We start from the raw sequence: 15521 nt of genomic DNA, 5'->3' as shown, positions 1-15521 counted from the left end.
AAGTAGGAAAAAGCATCACAATTAAATCATTTTCATTTTACAGCAATGTATATTTCCATTACAAATTATTTTAGCAACTATAAATGAAAAACAATAACAACATTTTAACCATTGAAAAGTAAACCCCTATGGATACTGCATCTAAACATGGTTTACAACACTGAAAATGTAATGAGGTAGACATTAAAGGAGACAAAATACAAGTTATACAGACTGTATAGGCTTATCACAAGTTTTTTTTTTTTTTTTTTTACATGAATGTTTGGTTTCTGTTACAGGTGTTTTTTGCGGGATGAAAACTGCGGCAGGTTCTTGTGATGATTAATTTTCTTCAATTTGAAGAAGTTCCTCATCAGTATCGTGGTTGGGTGTTGTTTGCATTTGTAGAACCTGCATTTCGGAGAAAATTCTTGCTGAAGAGTGGCACACTTTGGGCAGTGTTTACTAATGTTTATTTGGACACCTTGCAAAGCAGAGGTGATGCTTTTGTGAGAAGTAATTTCATCTTCATACATTTGGTGAAGTGGTCCAGTAGAAATTTTAATGGTTGGTGTAGGTGTAATTGTCGTGTGTCTGGTTGATTGTAAAAAGGTTTTTTGTTGGTACCTTTTTGTCGCCAAGTTCGTAAAGTCATACGAGTTCCCTTGATAGACGTCATTAATAAAGTTGTCCCACAAGGCAATTTGAATTCCTCCTGTTTCGTCGATTATCCAACAGATTATCCACCTCTCCTTCAGTCTTGTTAAAAAACAAATTTTTAACAGATCTTTCTCACTGTGGCTTTTAGTATCTGTGCACAAAGAGAGTGCGAGAGAGAAATCAACAGTCATGACATTTGTTTTCAATGTACTTCAACTTTTTAAATGTAGTGCAACTTACATGATGCCGTGCATCTAGGGTTTTCCTTTCGTCAATGGTTGAGGGGTGTACTTGCTTTGGGGGTTAAAGGGGGAATGGTCCTTGAGTCACTTCGAGTGTTGTAGAGCTGGTATTCTGGATGTCATATTTTGTGTCATTGCTGTCTGGAAAATGAAAGAAACATTAAAAAAAAATTAGATGACAAGGAGGCACATGTGCAATCACTTACATTTTACTTAAAATACCATGGCATTTTTTGTAATACTGATAATAACAACAAACAAAGCATTGTGAATTTGTAATAAATAAATGTTGACCACGTCACAAAAGTGAACCGAAACAGTGTATACAAGTATATCCACAGACATGAGAAATGTATTAATGGAAAGTTTGAAATGTCTACTTTAAAAAACATGAACTGATTCAGATCTTAAACACTTTCAGATTATGTAATCTGCATGAAACGTTTTTTTCAAGACACATTAATTATTATGTTTGCCGGTGCACCACAGCCAGCTTTATGCGTTTGAGCACTGATTAGGCATAATGAATGGAATCCTTTGTTGCCAGCTAGCATGTCCTGAGTAAAAGTGATATAAAAAAACAAAAAAAAACCCACCTAATTACTTCTTGTGGCCTGCGTATTCACAACGAGTACAAATAGCGATGCAGATTAACACTAGGCGATTTCCTATGCAGATTTTGACTTGGGACTATATTAGGGGGAAGCACAGGCGAAGCACTGCTACTTGGGCGCAGAGAGTCAATATCTGCCAAGGAAATCGCCTAGTGTTAATCTGCATCGCTATTTGTACTTGTTGTGAATACGCAGGCCACAAGAAGTAATTAGGTTTTTTTTTTTTTTTATATCACTTTTATTCAGGACATGCTAGCTGGCAACAAAGGATTCCATTCATTATGCTAAGCTAAGCTCACGCCGACCCTGTCAAACTAAAACAATGCATGCACTGAGACAAAAAGTCATTTGCCCACCTATCTAAATGTGGGAAAGAAGGTGAATAAGCCCTATTTCAAAAAACGGTGGAGTGTTCCTTTAAGTGAACAATTGCTAGTTGACTAGAAAAATCTAGGACAACCAAAGAAAAAAAAAGAAAAGTAACTTATGGTAACACAATTAAAAATTATTACAAATAAGAAGTGGAGTAAAATATACAAGGCATACCTACTTGGAACTTTCTTTGCATACGTGAGTGTGATTGCAGCATTGTGCCATGAGGTTTGTTGATTACACTGAAAGATGCCTGTGTGGTGGTATGCGTCCCTGTCTGTTTGTAGGGAAGCTGTGAAATATTTGCTATTCATTTTAGATAGTTTTATGGGTGATACAGAATGCACATATCCTGAAATTGAGTCTGGAAGTTGGTTCATTTTTCTCTCAATTTTGTTTTTCAATATTTCTGTTCTTACAGTGGAAAAGATCTAATGGGATTCTGTGCAGGATACTGGGAAGCTGGTATCCAATCTATGAAGGACCACCACCATGTGTGAAACAGAACAGCTTAATAAGAAATGATTGTAGCCACACACACACACACACACACACACACACACACACACACACACACACACACACAAAAAAAAAAAACATGAATAAAGTTATAATTAGTAAATTAATAATGCATGCATTAATTGATAAAGCAGAAAAAACAGAATACACACCATACTGGACAGGGCTCCCAGTCAACCAACATTTCTGCTTTGCCCATCAAGAAAAATAAACACATTGATTCCATTCTTAGCATAAGGCTATTACGTTTTGTTATAGGCATTGAGTTTCATTGATACAATGGGTCACTGTTGGTATTTACAGCATCTGATCATGAATTTTCTGTAATCTTCCTAATCTGTAATCCAAAGACTAAACACATCAAAAGTATCTACCTAACAATAATGGTATGTATAGTATGTACTGCCAACACACAAGGAAGTTTCTAAATCCTATATTACTCTCTGCATACTGTCTACACTATGCAGTTCCTTTATGACTGTCTAACCTTTCTCACTCTTTCTCTTCCTACACTCCTGATGGGGAAAGCCTCTAGGTGAGTCTGGTACGAGCAATCTGTGAACAGCAAAAACAGGTCATCATATTTCTTAGATTAGGAACAAATAACTCTGTGAACTGTGACTTTAAAAATACAGTGCATGCATCTCATCTTCACAGAGGTATTCATGAAATGAACCTATCTTCTGAAGGTAGTCCTGGGCACAGGCGGAGAGTGTGCGGCGAGGGGTTAATATTTCACACTTAATTTCTGTCTTTTTGGTCTCCTTTCCAAGAAGCAGAACTGGCTTGTATCCAATGGCATGGAGTTTCTCAAGCTGCAATGACAACATCAGGTATTTTCTGTTTAAAGTAATAGAAAAACAACATCAAAAATATCTAAGCATATTAATTATTGACAAAATATAACATTATTGATGACAGCATCCAGGTTAATGCCATCAGGATTTTTAACTTCATGGTGAGTTTAGCTTTTGTATAACCAATGTGCAAACAGGACAGGCTCAAACAGTAGAAGCAAAAACGAACTCTTCTATATAGAATCACAGCACAAAGATTAATCTGACACCATAAGGGTACGATAGAAGTTTTTGCAACATTAGTAACTCAGGTTTGGGACCTGATAAGATTGTGTAACCTCTGTGCAATTGGACAGTGACAGTCTATAGATTTATGCAAAATAAAGGCAGAACCTGTGTGAATATATGACCAAATGGGGCACATACATTTACAGTGTATGAGTGTACATGGTGAAGTGCTTTGAGTAGTACAGTATGAATGCAGTCCATTTGTTATTTCTCATTCACTCGACAAGAAAGTTTGATTAATATATTGTGTTCCAATTTTGTTGAAAAAATAAATTCAACTTTATCTATATTCTCAATTAGATGATCTGGACAGTTTAATGTCATGGATGAAATTGCACATACCATGACAATGGCTTCGATCCTTGATGGATGCAATGTTGTGGTTCTTCTTACGACCAACCACCCATTCCTCTCGCTTCTCCTCAAACCTCTGAAGCTTCTTCTTGAGGCGCTGCTCCTTCTTACAATGGGAACAGATCTTCTGTGCACAAAATAAAATGCCCTGACAAAAGGGACAAATCTTTTTTGTAGACCCCAAAAGCATGATAACAAACTGACAAACTAAGACAGACTGACCGACAGAGACGGATAAGACAGAGATGGATAAGTCGACAAAGACAGACAGAGAGGAAAGATTAAGGAAATAGATAAAGACTGAGATAGATAAAGATATAGATATAGATTGGAGAGATGGATAGAACTACAGATAGTGAGAAAGATGGACAGATAGTTCTCTTACGAGAGGTTCTCTCGTATTGCGTAAGTTTAGCTTACGCTACGGGTAAAGTCATCTTTTCTCGAGATATGAAGCAAAAAATTATCCTTAATTTTTATATCTTGTCAACGCAGTGCGGCAGCAAGCAGACCTAGAGCAGGCAATCTAGCGTGCTCATAGGCTGCTCTGCGGCAACTGCAGCAGCCTATCACTGAGCCCTTGGCGTGACGTCACGCCCAATGAGCGCGAGCAGCGCGCCTACGCGTCACGGCCCGAGGCGGGGCGTGGCAGAGGGTATAAATATGGGCTGAGAGGCTGCTTTCACTGATTTTTGTCTCTTCAGCGAAGCTCTTGGCATCGCTGATCTCTGAGGAAGCCGCCGTTGAAACCAGCGCCTTGCAAGCCGAGGATTCTGCCTGAGGAAGCCGGCCGCCTTCGCCGCCTTCAGCTATCCCTGCCTGCTTCGCTATCCGGCGAATATATCCTTTATTTGCTCTATGTGTGTGTGTTGTGTGCTCGCCCCGCGACACACTTTGCATCTAAAAGAGCGCGAGGCGTTGTTTCAAATGCCTCGCTCATCCTGTGGCTCGTGCAGAGCCACGCTCAGCGACGGAGACCGCCTTGTGATTGCGCTCTCTGCCTGGCCTTCTACCCGGGCGGCTGCGTTCAGCGAGCCGGGTATGACAGCTGAGCGCTCGCCGGAGCCCCTCCCGCGAGCCTCGCTCTCTCCTTCTCCCCCGCCCTTCACCGACGCGCAGCGGCCGGCCATTGCCCGCACTGCCGTCGCCTCAGGGGACGAAGCAGATGACGTCAGACCCCTCTGTCAAGCCGCGCAAACGGCGCCGCTCACAAGGGATGTCAGAAACGGACGGTCTCGGGCTATAGCTTCCTTTACGTTACAAGAAAGCTACCCCCCCCCGTCACTGGCTAAAGGAGAGTAGAGTGTTAGCGGACTAACCTCCATTCCTGACATATTTCTCAGTCCCCTCCTAAGCTCAGGCGACTGGAAATACATATATTGCAGTAACGAGCCTGTTTTTATGCACGCACGCCTGCAAACTAACGCTACGCAAAACATGACGACGCTCGCCCTTCCTGCGCTCTCCCCCTCTGTTCGAGCCGCGCAAACGCGCCGCTCACAAGGGATGTCAGAAGTAGGCGGTCACGGGCTGGCTTCCTTTACGTTATAAGAAAGCTACCCCGCGTCTCGGTCGTGCGCGTCACCTACCGGCCACCTCCATTTCTCAGTCCCCTCCTAAGCTACAGGCGACTAGAAATATCTATGTTGCAGTAAACGAGCCTGTTTTCATACACGCACGTCTGCAAACTAACGATGTCACAGCACATGATGACATCTTCCCGCTCTCTCTCCCTTTGTCCGAGCCGCGCAACCGCGCCGTTCTCAAGGGATATCAGAGCGGACGTCACGAGCACCGGCGAAAAGAGGAAGTCCCACCCAGGTCGGACTAAACTCCGTTCCTGACATATTTCTCAGTCCCCTCTAAAGTTCAGGCGGCTGGAAATACTAATACTGCAGTAAACGAGCCTGTTTAATACACGCGCGCCTGCAAACAAACGCCGAAACGAAACACGACGCTCTGTCATATGCTCGCGCTAACTAAGAGCTTATGTGTGCCCCTGTGGCTCAGTGGCAGAACACTAGGCTCCCGCGCGGGGGACCCGAGTTCGAATCCGACTCTGGCGGCAGATAAATATATTTTTTTCTGCTGGCTTCTCCGAGCTCGCGGCAGCTTTCTTACATACAGAAAGTGAACCCGCATCTCGCACCCTCCCGCTCACAGGATGGTGCTTGAGTATTTATGAGCGTCTAAACATATGAGCCATCAAAGCATTCGCTCTATCAGTTTCCTATAACGCCAATGGTGTTATAAGTGTAGAATATGTGCCCACTCCCACGTGCTCACTGCTACACACAAACACGGTCTCCCCGGTAACGCTCACAGAGCGCACTCTCATAGCGGGCATGCGCCGCTCGAGTGCTAAGCGTAGAGAATGTGCCCACAATTCTGTGCCCACACCTACCCACTGCCCGCTCTGTTACACAGTTACCCCGGGTTGCAGATCCTCCAAAGCTCACAAACATTCCGGCTCTGGCCGAAGGTGTCATAAGTGTAGAAATTGTGCTCACCACTACACACAAACACTATCCCCATGGTAACACGCTCAGAGCGCACTCTCATAAAGCGGACACACGCTCGAGTACCAAGTGTAGTAAATGTGCCCACAACCCTGTGCTCACAACTACCCGCTGCTTGCTCTGCCACTCAGTTACCTCGGGTTACAAAGCTCCCAAACACTGGCCGTGTTATAAGTGTAAACTCTGCGCCCGCTCACGAGCACGCGCACCCACTTTCAGACATGACAACCCCCACGCCGCTCTCGCGCCAGGGGTGTTTAGCAGCAAAACGCGCTCCATCCGTAGCGATCGAGCCATCATATGCTGTACAGCCAGTCAGCACTGTTTTCCAGCCCCCGTGTTCGAGCACTGGCGGCGCGTCGCCGCCCCATCCTCTCTGATACAGGTTCCCCATCCCGCTCAGCGCGGCGATCTGAACCCAGAGACCATTCGACCCCTAGCTATGCGTGCAAAAGCATGGGAAGCTATTCAGGGCGCGTCAGAATGGGTGCTGAATACTATATAACACGGCTATTCGCTTCAATTCGCTCGTCGCCCCCCGCGCTTTCTAGCGCAGACGGAGACAAAAGTGACTTTAGAAGCAGCGCACCTGCTTCAAGCACAAATAGCGAAGCTGCTGCGCAAAGGGGCTATAGAACAGGTTTATCCTTCTCTGAGCGAGTCGGGCTTTACAGCCGTTACTTCCTCGTACCCAAGAAGGACGGAGCGCTGAGACCTATTTTAGATCTGAGACATTTGAACAAAGCTCTCATGAGACGGCCGTTCAAAATGATCACAACCAGACAAATCCTCGCGCAAATTCGCCCGGGAGACTGGTTCATCTCTCTCGATCTAAAGGACGCATATTTTCAGATTCAGATAATACCCCGTCACAGGCCATTCTTGAGATTCGCCTTTGACGGTCGGGTATATCAGTACACCGTCCTGCCGTTCGGTCTATCTTTAGCACCCCGTACATTTACGAAGTGCATGGACGCGGCTCTCTCTCCCCTGAGGAGACAAGGAATGCGGATACTGAATTATCTGGACGACTGGCTAGTCCTCGCGCAGTCAGAGGCAGAGCTTTTGTCTCACAGAACAGCGCTTCTCAGCCATCTGGAATGCTTGGGTCTCTCGGTCAACTGGACCAAGAGCTCATTTACTGCCCCGCCAGTCGACTTCCTTTCTCGGAATAGAACTGGACTCGGTGGCTATGACGGCCAGATTGTCAGAGCAGCGCGCGCGCCGCATTCGACATCTCGCCGCGTCTTTCCAGACAGGCAGTCAGGTTCCGCTGAGGACATTCCAGCGAGTCCTGGGGCATATGGCCTCAGCTGCAGCAGTGCTCCAGCTGGGCTTACTGCGCATGCGCCCGCTTCAACGCTGGCTGAAAGCGCGAGTGCCTCACCGAGCCTGGACGGCCGGCCGCTTACGAGTCAGAGTGGATCATGGCTGTGTTTCAGCCCTGCAGCCCTGGCTAGCAGCCGAATGGTATCGCACGGGAGTGACGATGGGAGTTGTCTCGCACCGGAAAGTTGTCTCGACAGATGCGTCCAACCTAGGTTGGGGAGCGCTATTAGAGGGCAGACCGGTCTATGGCCCTTGGTCAGACCAGGAGAGTCACCTTCATATAAACTGTCTAGAGATGCTGGCAGTCGAGAAAGCGCTCAAGCACTTCCTCCCATACCTACAGGGCCACCATGTACTAGTCCGCACGGACAACATGTCAGTGGTAGCCTATGTGAACCGTCAGGGCGGTGTCAGATCCAAAACACTCTGCGCCCTGGCGGAACGCCTCCTTTTGTGGGCTCAGCACTCACTGCGCTCGCTGAGAGCCGCGCATGTGCCGGGTCTCCTGAACGAGGGTCCAGACAGACTGTCCAGGGACAATGTTCCCCTGGGGGAGTGGTCTTTGCATCCCCAAACAGTCCAGTCACTGTGGCGCCGTTTCGGCAGAGCGGAAGTCGACCTCTTTGCGTCAAAAGACAACGCGCACTGCCCACGGTTCTTTTCCAAGAGCGAGGACGCGCTGGCCCAAACCTGGCCCAGCGGCCCGCTTTACGCTTTTCCCCCTGTCTCTCTGCTGCCACAAGTCATCGGGAGAATCAGGGAAGCGCGCCACACGGTGCTCCTCATAGCCCCGTATTGGGAGAATCAAACGTGGTTCCCAGATCTAATACGGCTGGCGGACACACCCCCCTGGCCGATACCGGTGAGAAGAGACCTTCTCTCTCAAGCCCGCGGCTCGATCTGGCATCCTCATCCAGAGCGCTGTCTCTGCATGTATGGATAGTCAACGGATACCCGTTGACTTGCCAATAGGGGTTGTGAACACGATCACACAGTCTAGAGCTCCCTCTACGAGACGGCTCTACACATCTAAATGGTCTGTGTTTAATAAATGGTGCACCGCCCAAGGGCTGGATCCACAAACATGTGAGGTGTCGCGTGTGCTTTGTTTCCTCCAAGAGCTGTTGGACATGGGCAGGTCCCCCTCCACGCTCAAAGTATATGTTGCGGCCATATCAGCTTTTTCCGACTCGGCGCTGGGCCGCGCATTAGGGAGGAATGAGTTCATTATCCGCTTCCTTAGAGGAGCTAGGAGGATGAACCCCCCGCGACCCCCCTCGGTTCCTATTTGGGATCTTTCCCTGGTCTTAGAGGCCATGAAAGCGCATCCCTTTGAACCCATGGAAACTGTGGATATGAAATACCTCACGCTCAAAACCGTTTTTCTGATAGCCCTGTCTTCAGTCAAACGTGTGGGTGACCTGCATGCGTTATCAGTTAACGCGGCATGTCTCGAGTTCGGACCTAATGACTCTAAAGTCATTCTCAAACCGAGACACGGTTATGTCCCCAAAGTGTTGGGCACACCCTTCAGAGCACAGGTCATTTCTCTCTCAGCTTTGCCGGCTACCGGCAGCGAAGTTGACAGTAATCTCCTTTGCCCTGTCAGAGCGCTGAGAAATTACATTACGCGCTCCGCCGCCATGAGGCGCTCGGAGCAGCTTTTCGTTTCGTTTGGTGGGCGCACCAAGGGTCTCGCCGCCTCGAAACACACTCTGTCCAGATGGATAGTGGACGCTATTGCAGCTGCTTATGCGTCTAAAGACCTGCAATGCCCTTTGGGCATCAGAGCCCACTCTACTAGAGGCATGGCCTCGTCATGGCTTGGACTAGCGGAATTTCTATTCATGACATTTGTACGGCGGCGGGCTGGGCCTCCCCGTCTACATTTGTTAGATTTTACAATCTAGAAGTTCCCGCCCTGCAGGCTAAACTTTTATCAGTCTAAATCTCGCGTAGGCCGGCCCACTTCTGTGCGCGGGCTACTGCTGTTTGATTTAGCCCTCCTGGTTGAGCTGTACAATATAAGGGTTGGTTAGTCAGACCGGCCGCGCCGTTCTGTTCCCCCTACTATGTGCTTATGTACTTGCGCTAGCCATATCATTGGCCGCCTGGCTCACACTCTCGTGTTCCCCGGGCTTCCCTGGGACTCATTCAGTGGATGCCGGGCGCGCACGGCGTTGACAAGGGAGTTCCCGTAGCGTAAGCTAAACTTACGCAATACGAGAGAACCTCTCGTAAGAGAACGTACTCGGTTACCTAACGTAACCTCTGTTCTCTCTAGAGAGGGAACGAGTATTGCGTAACCCGCCGTGCTCGCGCCACGAGCTCACTCGCTTCTGCGACAAAAACCAGTGAAAGCAGCCTCTCAGCCCATATTTATACCCTCTGCCACGCCCCGCCTCGGGCCGTGACGCGTAGGCGCGCTGCTCGCGCTCATTGGGCGTGACGTCACGCCAAGGGCTCAGTGATAGGCTGCTGCAGTTGCCGCAGAGCAGCCTATGAGCACGCTAGATTGCCTGCTCTAGGTCTGCTTGCTGCCGCACTGCGTTGACAAGATATAAAAATTAAGGATAATTTTTTGCTTCATATCTCGAGAAAAGATGACTTTACCCGTAGCGTAAGCTAAACTTACGCAATACTCGTTCCCTCTCTAGAGAGAACAGAGGTTACGTTAGGTAACCGAGTACGTTTGCGAGAGATAGAAAGAGGATGGCTCTTGAAAGTGCCTTTGGGTGTTGAAGTTCAGGTGTATCTTGGTTGTAAAAGGAGAAGTTTGACAGAATCTGCAGGGAGAACAGAAGTGTTGTGTAGGCTAGCTAAGTTGATATACGTTTTAAAAAGTGTTCCCCAATAGTGAGAGATTCCCATTTCCTTATAAATACTTATGGTTAAATAAATAGAAAAATAATGTTTTTAAAGATGTATGTGCAGTAACGTTAGGCCAAGTGATATTGTTATTACTGACAGTGACACTTTAATGACGTTCGAGAGAAAATGACATCGTCTAGATAATGAGAGTTAGCTTATGTTGAAGTTAGCTAACCATTTAGCAAGCCTAATTTCACAAGAGTTTTATTTATTTTTTTGCTGATAACGAGGAAACCGTTGGTCGGGCTTTTATTTGTTGCCCTAACATGTAAACCATGTGAGTCTAATGACACAGAAAGGCATCAATTATGACATTTAAGCAAAACGTGTTCATTAAGCCTACTTACCTGGACGGTAAGTAGAATACCGTAGTTTAAATACTAAACTAAACCTTTATATTTTAAAGGTCTGCTTCATTTAAAAAAGTTATTAAAGTTGTATGTGAAGGAAAAACTTTGTATATTCGCTTGATGTATTTTTAACCTCTGTTGTTTGATGTGTTTTAATGGTCAGGCTTGAAAAGTTTTAGAACCAGACTTTACCCCTTTTTTCTAGTATATTTAAAAGCCTACGTGAAAGACATTCTCTAACTTGTTTTAAGAACTTTGACTTTTTTGTTTTTAACGTTTTTAAATGATGTATGTGAAGGAATAACCTTCTCTAACTTTTCTCTGATAACGTAAGGCAAGGCAAGGCAAGTTTATTTATATAGCACATTTCATACACAATGGCAATTCAAAGTGCTTTACATAGAAGAAATTAAAATAATGAAAAGAAATAAGAATAATTAAAACAGTTTAGAAAAATAAAATAAAATACAGTACTTTTAAAAAATAAAAAATAATATTTATTATAGATCTTTCTTTCAAAGGATTCCCTTAAGACTTAAATCTTTCAACCTTCTTTTAACCTTCAATCTTCTTACGACTTCCATCTATCAACTTTCCTTTAACTTTCTTTTCTCCCTCATTTACTCACACGTTCTTTTCACTTTCTTTAGCACTTTAGCACTGCGTTCACATTCTTTCTCAGACGAAAACTTTAATATCGTCATTTAAATACTGTTCTACTTTCAAACCCACATTAATCACTTTCACATTATCACCTTCTGAGTGGGCATTTACAGTTTCGGGCTAAATGCCCTGCTGACATAGGAGAAATTAAAATAATTAAAAGAAATAAGAATAATTAAAACAGTTTAGAAAAATAGAGTAAAATACAGTACAGTACAAACAGTCGGACGAACAGCGGCACAGTGCTCATTCAGTAAATGCACAGCTAAACAGAAGTGTTTTGAGTCTGGATTTGAATGTGACCACTGTAGGAGCACATCTGATCTCTTCTGGAAGCTGGTTCCAGCTGTGGCTGGCATAATAGCTAAAAGCAGACTCACCATGCTTAGAGTGAACCCTTGGTATTTCTAGCTGATATGATCCTAATGATCTGAGTGATCTGTTGGGTTTATATTCAGTGAGCATATCTGCAATGTATTGAGGTCCTAGGCCATTGAATGATTTATATACCAGTAATAATACTTTGAAATCAATCCTAAATCTAACTGGGAGCCAGTGTAAAGACCTGAGGACTGGTGTGATATGTTCATATTTTCTGGTTCTGCTCAGAATCCTGGCGGCAGCGTTCTGTATGAGCTGCAACTGTCTTATGGTCTTTTTGGGAAGGCCAGTGAGGAGTCCATTACAATAATCCACCCTGCTGGTGATGAAAGCATGCACAAGTTTCTCTAAGTCTTGTCTGGAAACAAAGCATCTAATTCTTGCAATATTTTTCAGATGATAGTATGCTGATTTAGTTATTGCTTTGACATGACTACTGAAACTAAGGTCTGACTCTAGTGTCACACCAAGATTCCTGACTTGATGTTTAGTTGTTTTACCCCTAGAGTGAAGGTATGCGTTCACTTTGAGAACTTCATCTTTGTTTCCAAACGCAATAACTTCAGTTTTGTCTTTGTTTAATTGAAGAAAGTTTTGACACATCCAACTGTTGACTTCGTCAATGCATCGGCACAGGGAGTCAATGGGGCTGTAATCGTTAGGCGATAGGGCTAAGTACAGCTGTGTGTCGTCTGCATAGCTGTGGTAAGAGATTTGGTTATTTCTCATTATTTGGCTCATTGGGAGCATATACAGGTTGAACAGGAGTGGCGCAAGAATTGAGCCTTGAGGGACTCCGCATGTCATGGATGTCCACTCAGACTTATGGTCTCCTATACTCACATAATAACCTCTCCCATCTAAGTATGACCTGAACCATTTTAGGACTATCCCAGAAAGCCCCACCCAGTTTTCCAGCCTGTCAAGAAGTATGTTGTGATCGACAGTGTCAAATGCAGCACTGAGGTCGAGTAGTACCAGCACTGATAATTTGCCTGAATCAGTATTTAAGCGAATATCGTTTATTATCTTTATGAGCGCTGTCTCTGTGCTGTGGTGCGGTCGGAAACCAGATTGAAAATTATCAAAGTATCCATTCGAGCTTAAGAATTTGTTCAGCTGATTGAAGACAACTTTTTCAATGATCTTGCCTATGAAAGGAAGATTTGAGATCGGTCTATAGTTGCTTAATATGGTCTTATCCAGATTGCTCTTTTTCAGGAGGGGCTTGACAACTGCAGTTTTCAGGGAGTTTGGAAAACTCCCAGAGAGAAGTGAGGCATTTACCACTTCTAGAAGATCTGCTTCTAAACTGTTTAGCACAATTTTGAAGAAAGATGTGGGAAGTGTGTCAAGGGCGCATGTTGATGTTTTAAGGTGTTGTACGGTTTCTTCCAAAATTTTGCCATCAATTTCTTTGAAGTCAGACATAGTAACTACTTTCTCAGGTGGTCTGATCTGTCTGACCTCAGTGCAACTCAAGGATGTGCTGATCACCTTTCTGATATTATTGATTTTCTCAGAGAAGAAAGAAGCAAACTCACTGCACTTGCTGTTTGAGAGCATTTCACTAGGAATCTGGCTTGGGGGGTTTGTCAGTCTCTCTACAGTAGCAAAAAGAGTGCGTGTGTTGTTTAAATTGCTGTTTATAATATTTGAGAAGAAAGTCTGTCTAGCTTTGCCTAGTTCCATATTGAAAGCATGCAGGCTGTCTTTGTAGATGTTATAATGGACTACAAGTTTTGTCTTCCGCCACATGCGCTCTGCTTTTCTGCATTGTCTTTTCATATGTTGCACTGCTGTTGAGTTTCTCCAAGGTGCTTTTTGTCTGCCACTCTTCTTCCTGACTTTAACAGGAGCAATATCATCAATTATATTTTTAACTTTTGAGTTAAAAGAATCAAGGAGAAAATCAACAGAGTCAGCAGATATGCTTGGTGTTAAGGATATAGCCTTCATAAATAGTACACTAGTGTTCTCATTTAAGCATCTCTTCTTGACAGACACAGATTTAGCTTCAGTGGCAGGAGAGATCAATATATCAAAGAAAATACAGAAATGATCAGACAGTGCTACATCCTTAATAAAAATCGATGAAATGTTTAGACCCTTACTGATAAGTAAATCTAGAGTGTGTCCATGATTGTGTGTGGGTCCATGTACATGCTGAGTCAGATCAAAAGTTTTTAAAACAGTTTTGATTTCTTTTGCCATATTGTTTTCTGCATTATCTATGTGAATGTTAAAATCTCCAGCAATGGCAAAACAGTCAAACTCTGAGGTAATTGTTGATAACAGTTCTGTAAAGTCCTCAGCAAAGGCTGGAGAATATTTTGGAGGCCTGTAAATAATGATAAGTAAAATGCGAGGAGCACCTTTTAACACAGTACCCAGATATTCGAAAGACGGGTAATTCCCAAATGATATTTGCTTACATTGATAGATATCTTTAAAAAGAGCAGCTAGACCCCCACCTCTCTTAACAGCTCTGCAGACACTCATAAAAGTAAAGTTAGGAGGGGCTGTTTCATTGAGGATTGTTGCACTGCAGCTGTATTCTAGCCAGGTTTCATTTAGAAACATAAAGTCCAGGTTGTTTGTGGTTATTAAGTCGTTGACTAGAAGTGATTTATTTTTAAGTGAGCGAATGTTTAAAAGTGCTAACTTAACAGTCTTACTTTTTGTCCCCACAGCAATCTTAGTTTGACATGTAATAGGCACCAGATTAGTTGGGTTTGCTGTACGGCTATTGAAGGCCTTAGACTTTCTATCTTGTAATAGAACAGCAATAGAGAAAGATACAGGCACACTGGGTTCCCGCTTGTTCTGTAAACATTTGAGAAAGTTACTGTTATCATAACAGGAACCCAAAACACATCACTGAGAGCTGGTATCAGTTGTTTTTGGTTCACCTCGAGCAGATGGAGGAGGGTGTGGGCCCTGGCGTTTTGGCCGAAGAGGCCGAAGAGCTCTCACAGGAGGAGGGGGCGGGCGAGCTCGGCGCGCAGGCTTCGGTGTTTGAGGTGCCTGACGATTTTTGGTTGGTATCTGGGGGCTTGCAGCAAAAGAGTGGGATAGTCTGGTTCCAGCATGCACTAATTCTTCCATTTTCTGTGAGAAGCACAGGAGTGGAGTCGCTGGCGAGAGTGAGAAAGTATCTGGTGAAAGGGGCTGTTGCTCAGGTGTTATAGGAGGCTGTGATATGCTGTCCTGGCTTCCCTGGCTGTTTTCCAGGAAGTCGTCCTTGGGTGCTGAATCTTGGAGCAGTTCTAATGTGTCTGTCTGTGGTGAGCTCTGTGGGCATGGCTCAGCTGAGATTGTGTCCGTGAGCAGAGGTTGTTGTGGCTCAGTGGTGTTATCATTGTCCTTGTGTGATATGTCAACCGCATGTCCATCTTGTTGCTGAAGTGAAGTCCCGTGTTCATTCATACTGTTTCCAGGTGTGTGTGTGTCGTTCAGATTGACACACACTGCAGAAGGATGATTGAGGGAGAAGTCGATATTGTCCTTTAACACTCTTGAACCAAGTTTGTTTGGGTGATGGCCATCCCGATGAAATAGTTGTCTCTGACTCCAGAAAAGA

The 15521-nt window shown here is 44.7% G+C and overlaps 1 long non-coding RNA gene across 4 annotated transcripts; it reads right to left on the bottom strand.

Moving 5' to 3' along the window:
* Nucleotides 1-897: 897 nt before the first annotated feature.
* Nucleotides 898-4120, bottom strand: LOC309506068. Of its 4 annotated transcripts, none has more exons than XR_014208628.1 (3): nt 2539-4120; nt 2042-2377; nt 898-1022 (listed from the first exon to the last, which is right to left on the bottom strand). It is a non-coding gene; the product is annotated as an uncharacterized lncRNA (long non-coding RNA). The 4 variants fall into 4 exon arrangements; XR_014208629.1 differs by having other exon boundaries at nt 905-1022; nt 2046-2377; XR_014208630.1 differs by lacking the exon at nt 898-1022 and having other exon boundaries at nt 1919-2377; nt 2539-2572; nt 2874-4120.
* Between the last annotated feature and the right edge of the window lie 11401 nt (nt 4121-15521).

The sequence above is a fragment of the Leuciscus leuciscus genome (genome assembly GCF_965113295.1).
Source record: "Leuciscus leuciscus genome assembly, chromosome: 9".
Taxonomy (NCBI): Eukaryota; Metazoa; Chordata; class Actinopteri; order Cypriniformes; family Leuciscidae; genus Leuciscus; species Leuciscus leuciscus.
Note: the sequence above shows the minus strand (reverse complement) of the source record. Positions and strands in the feature narration are given on the sequence as shown.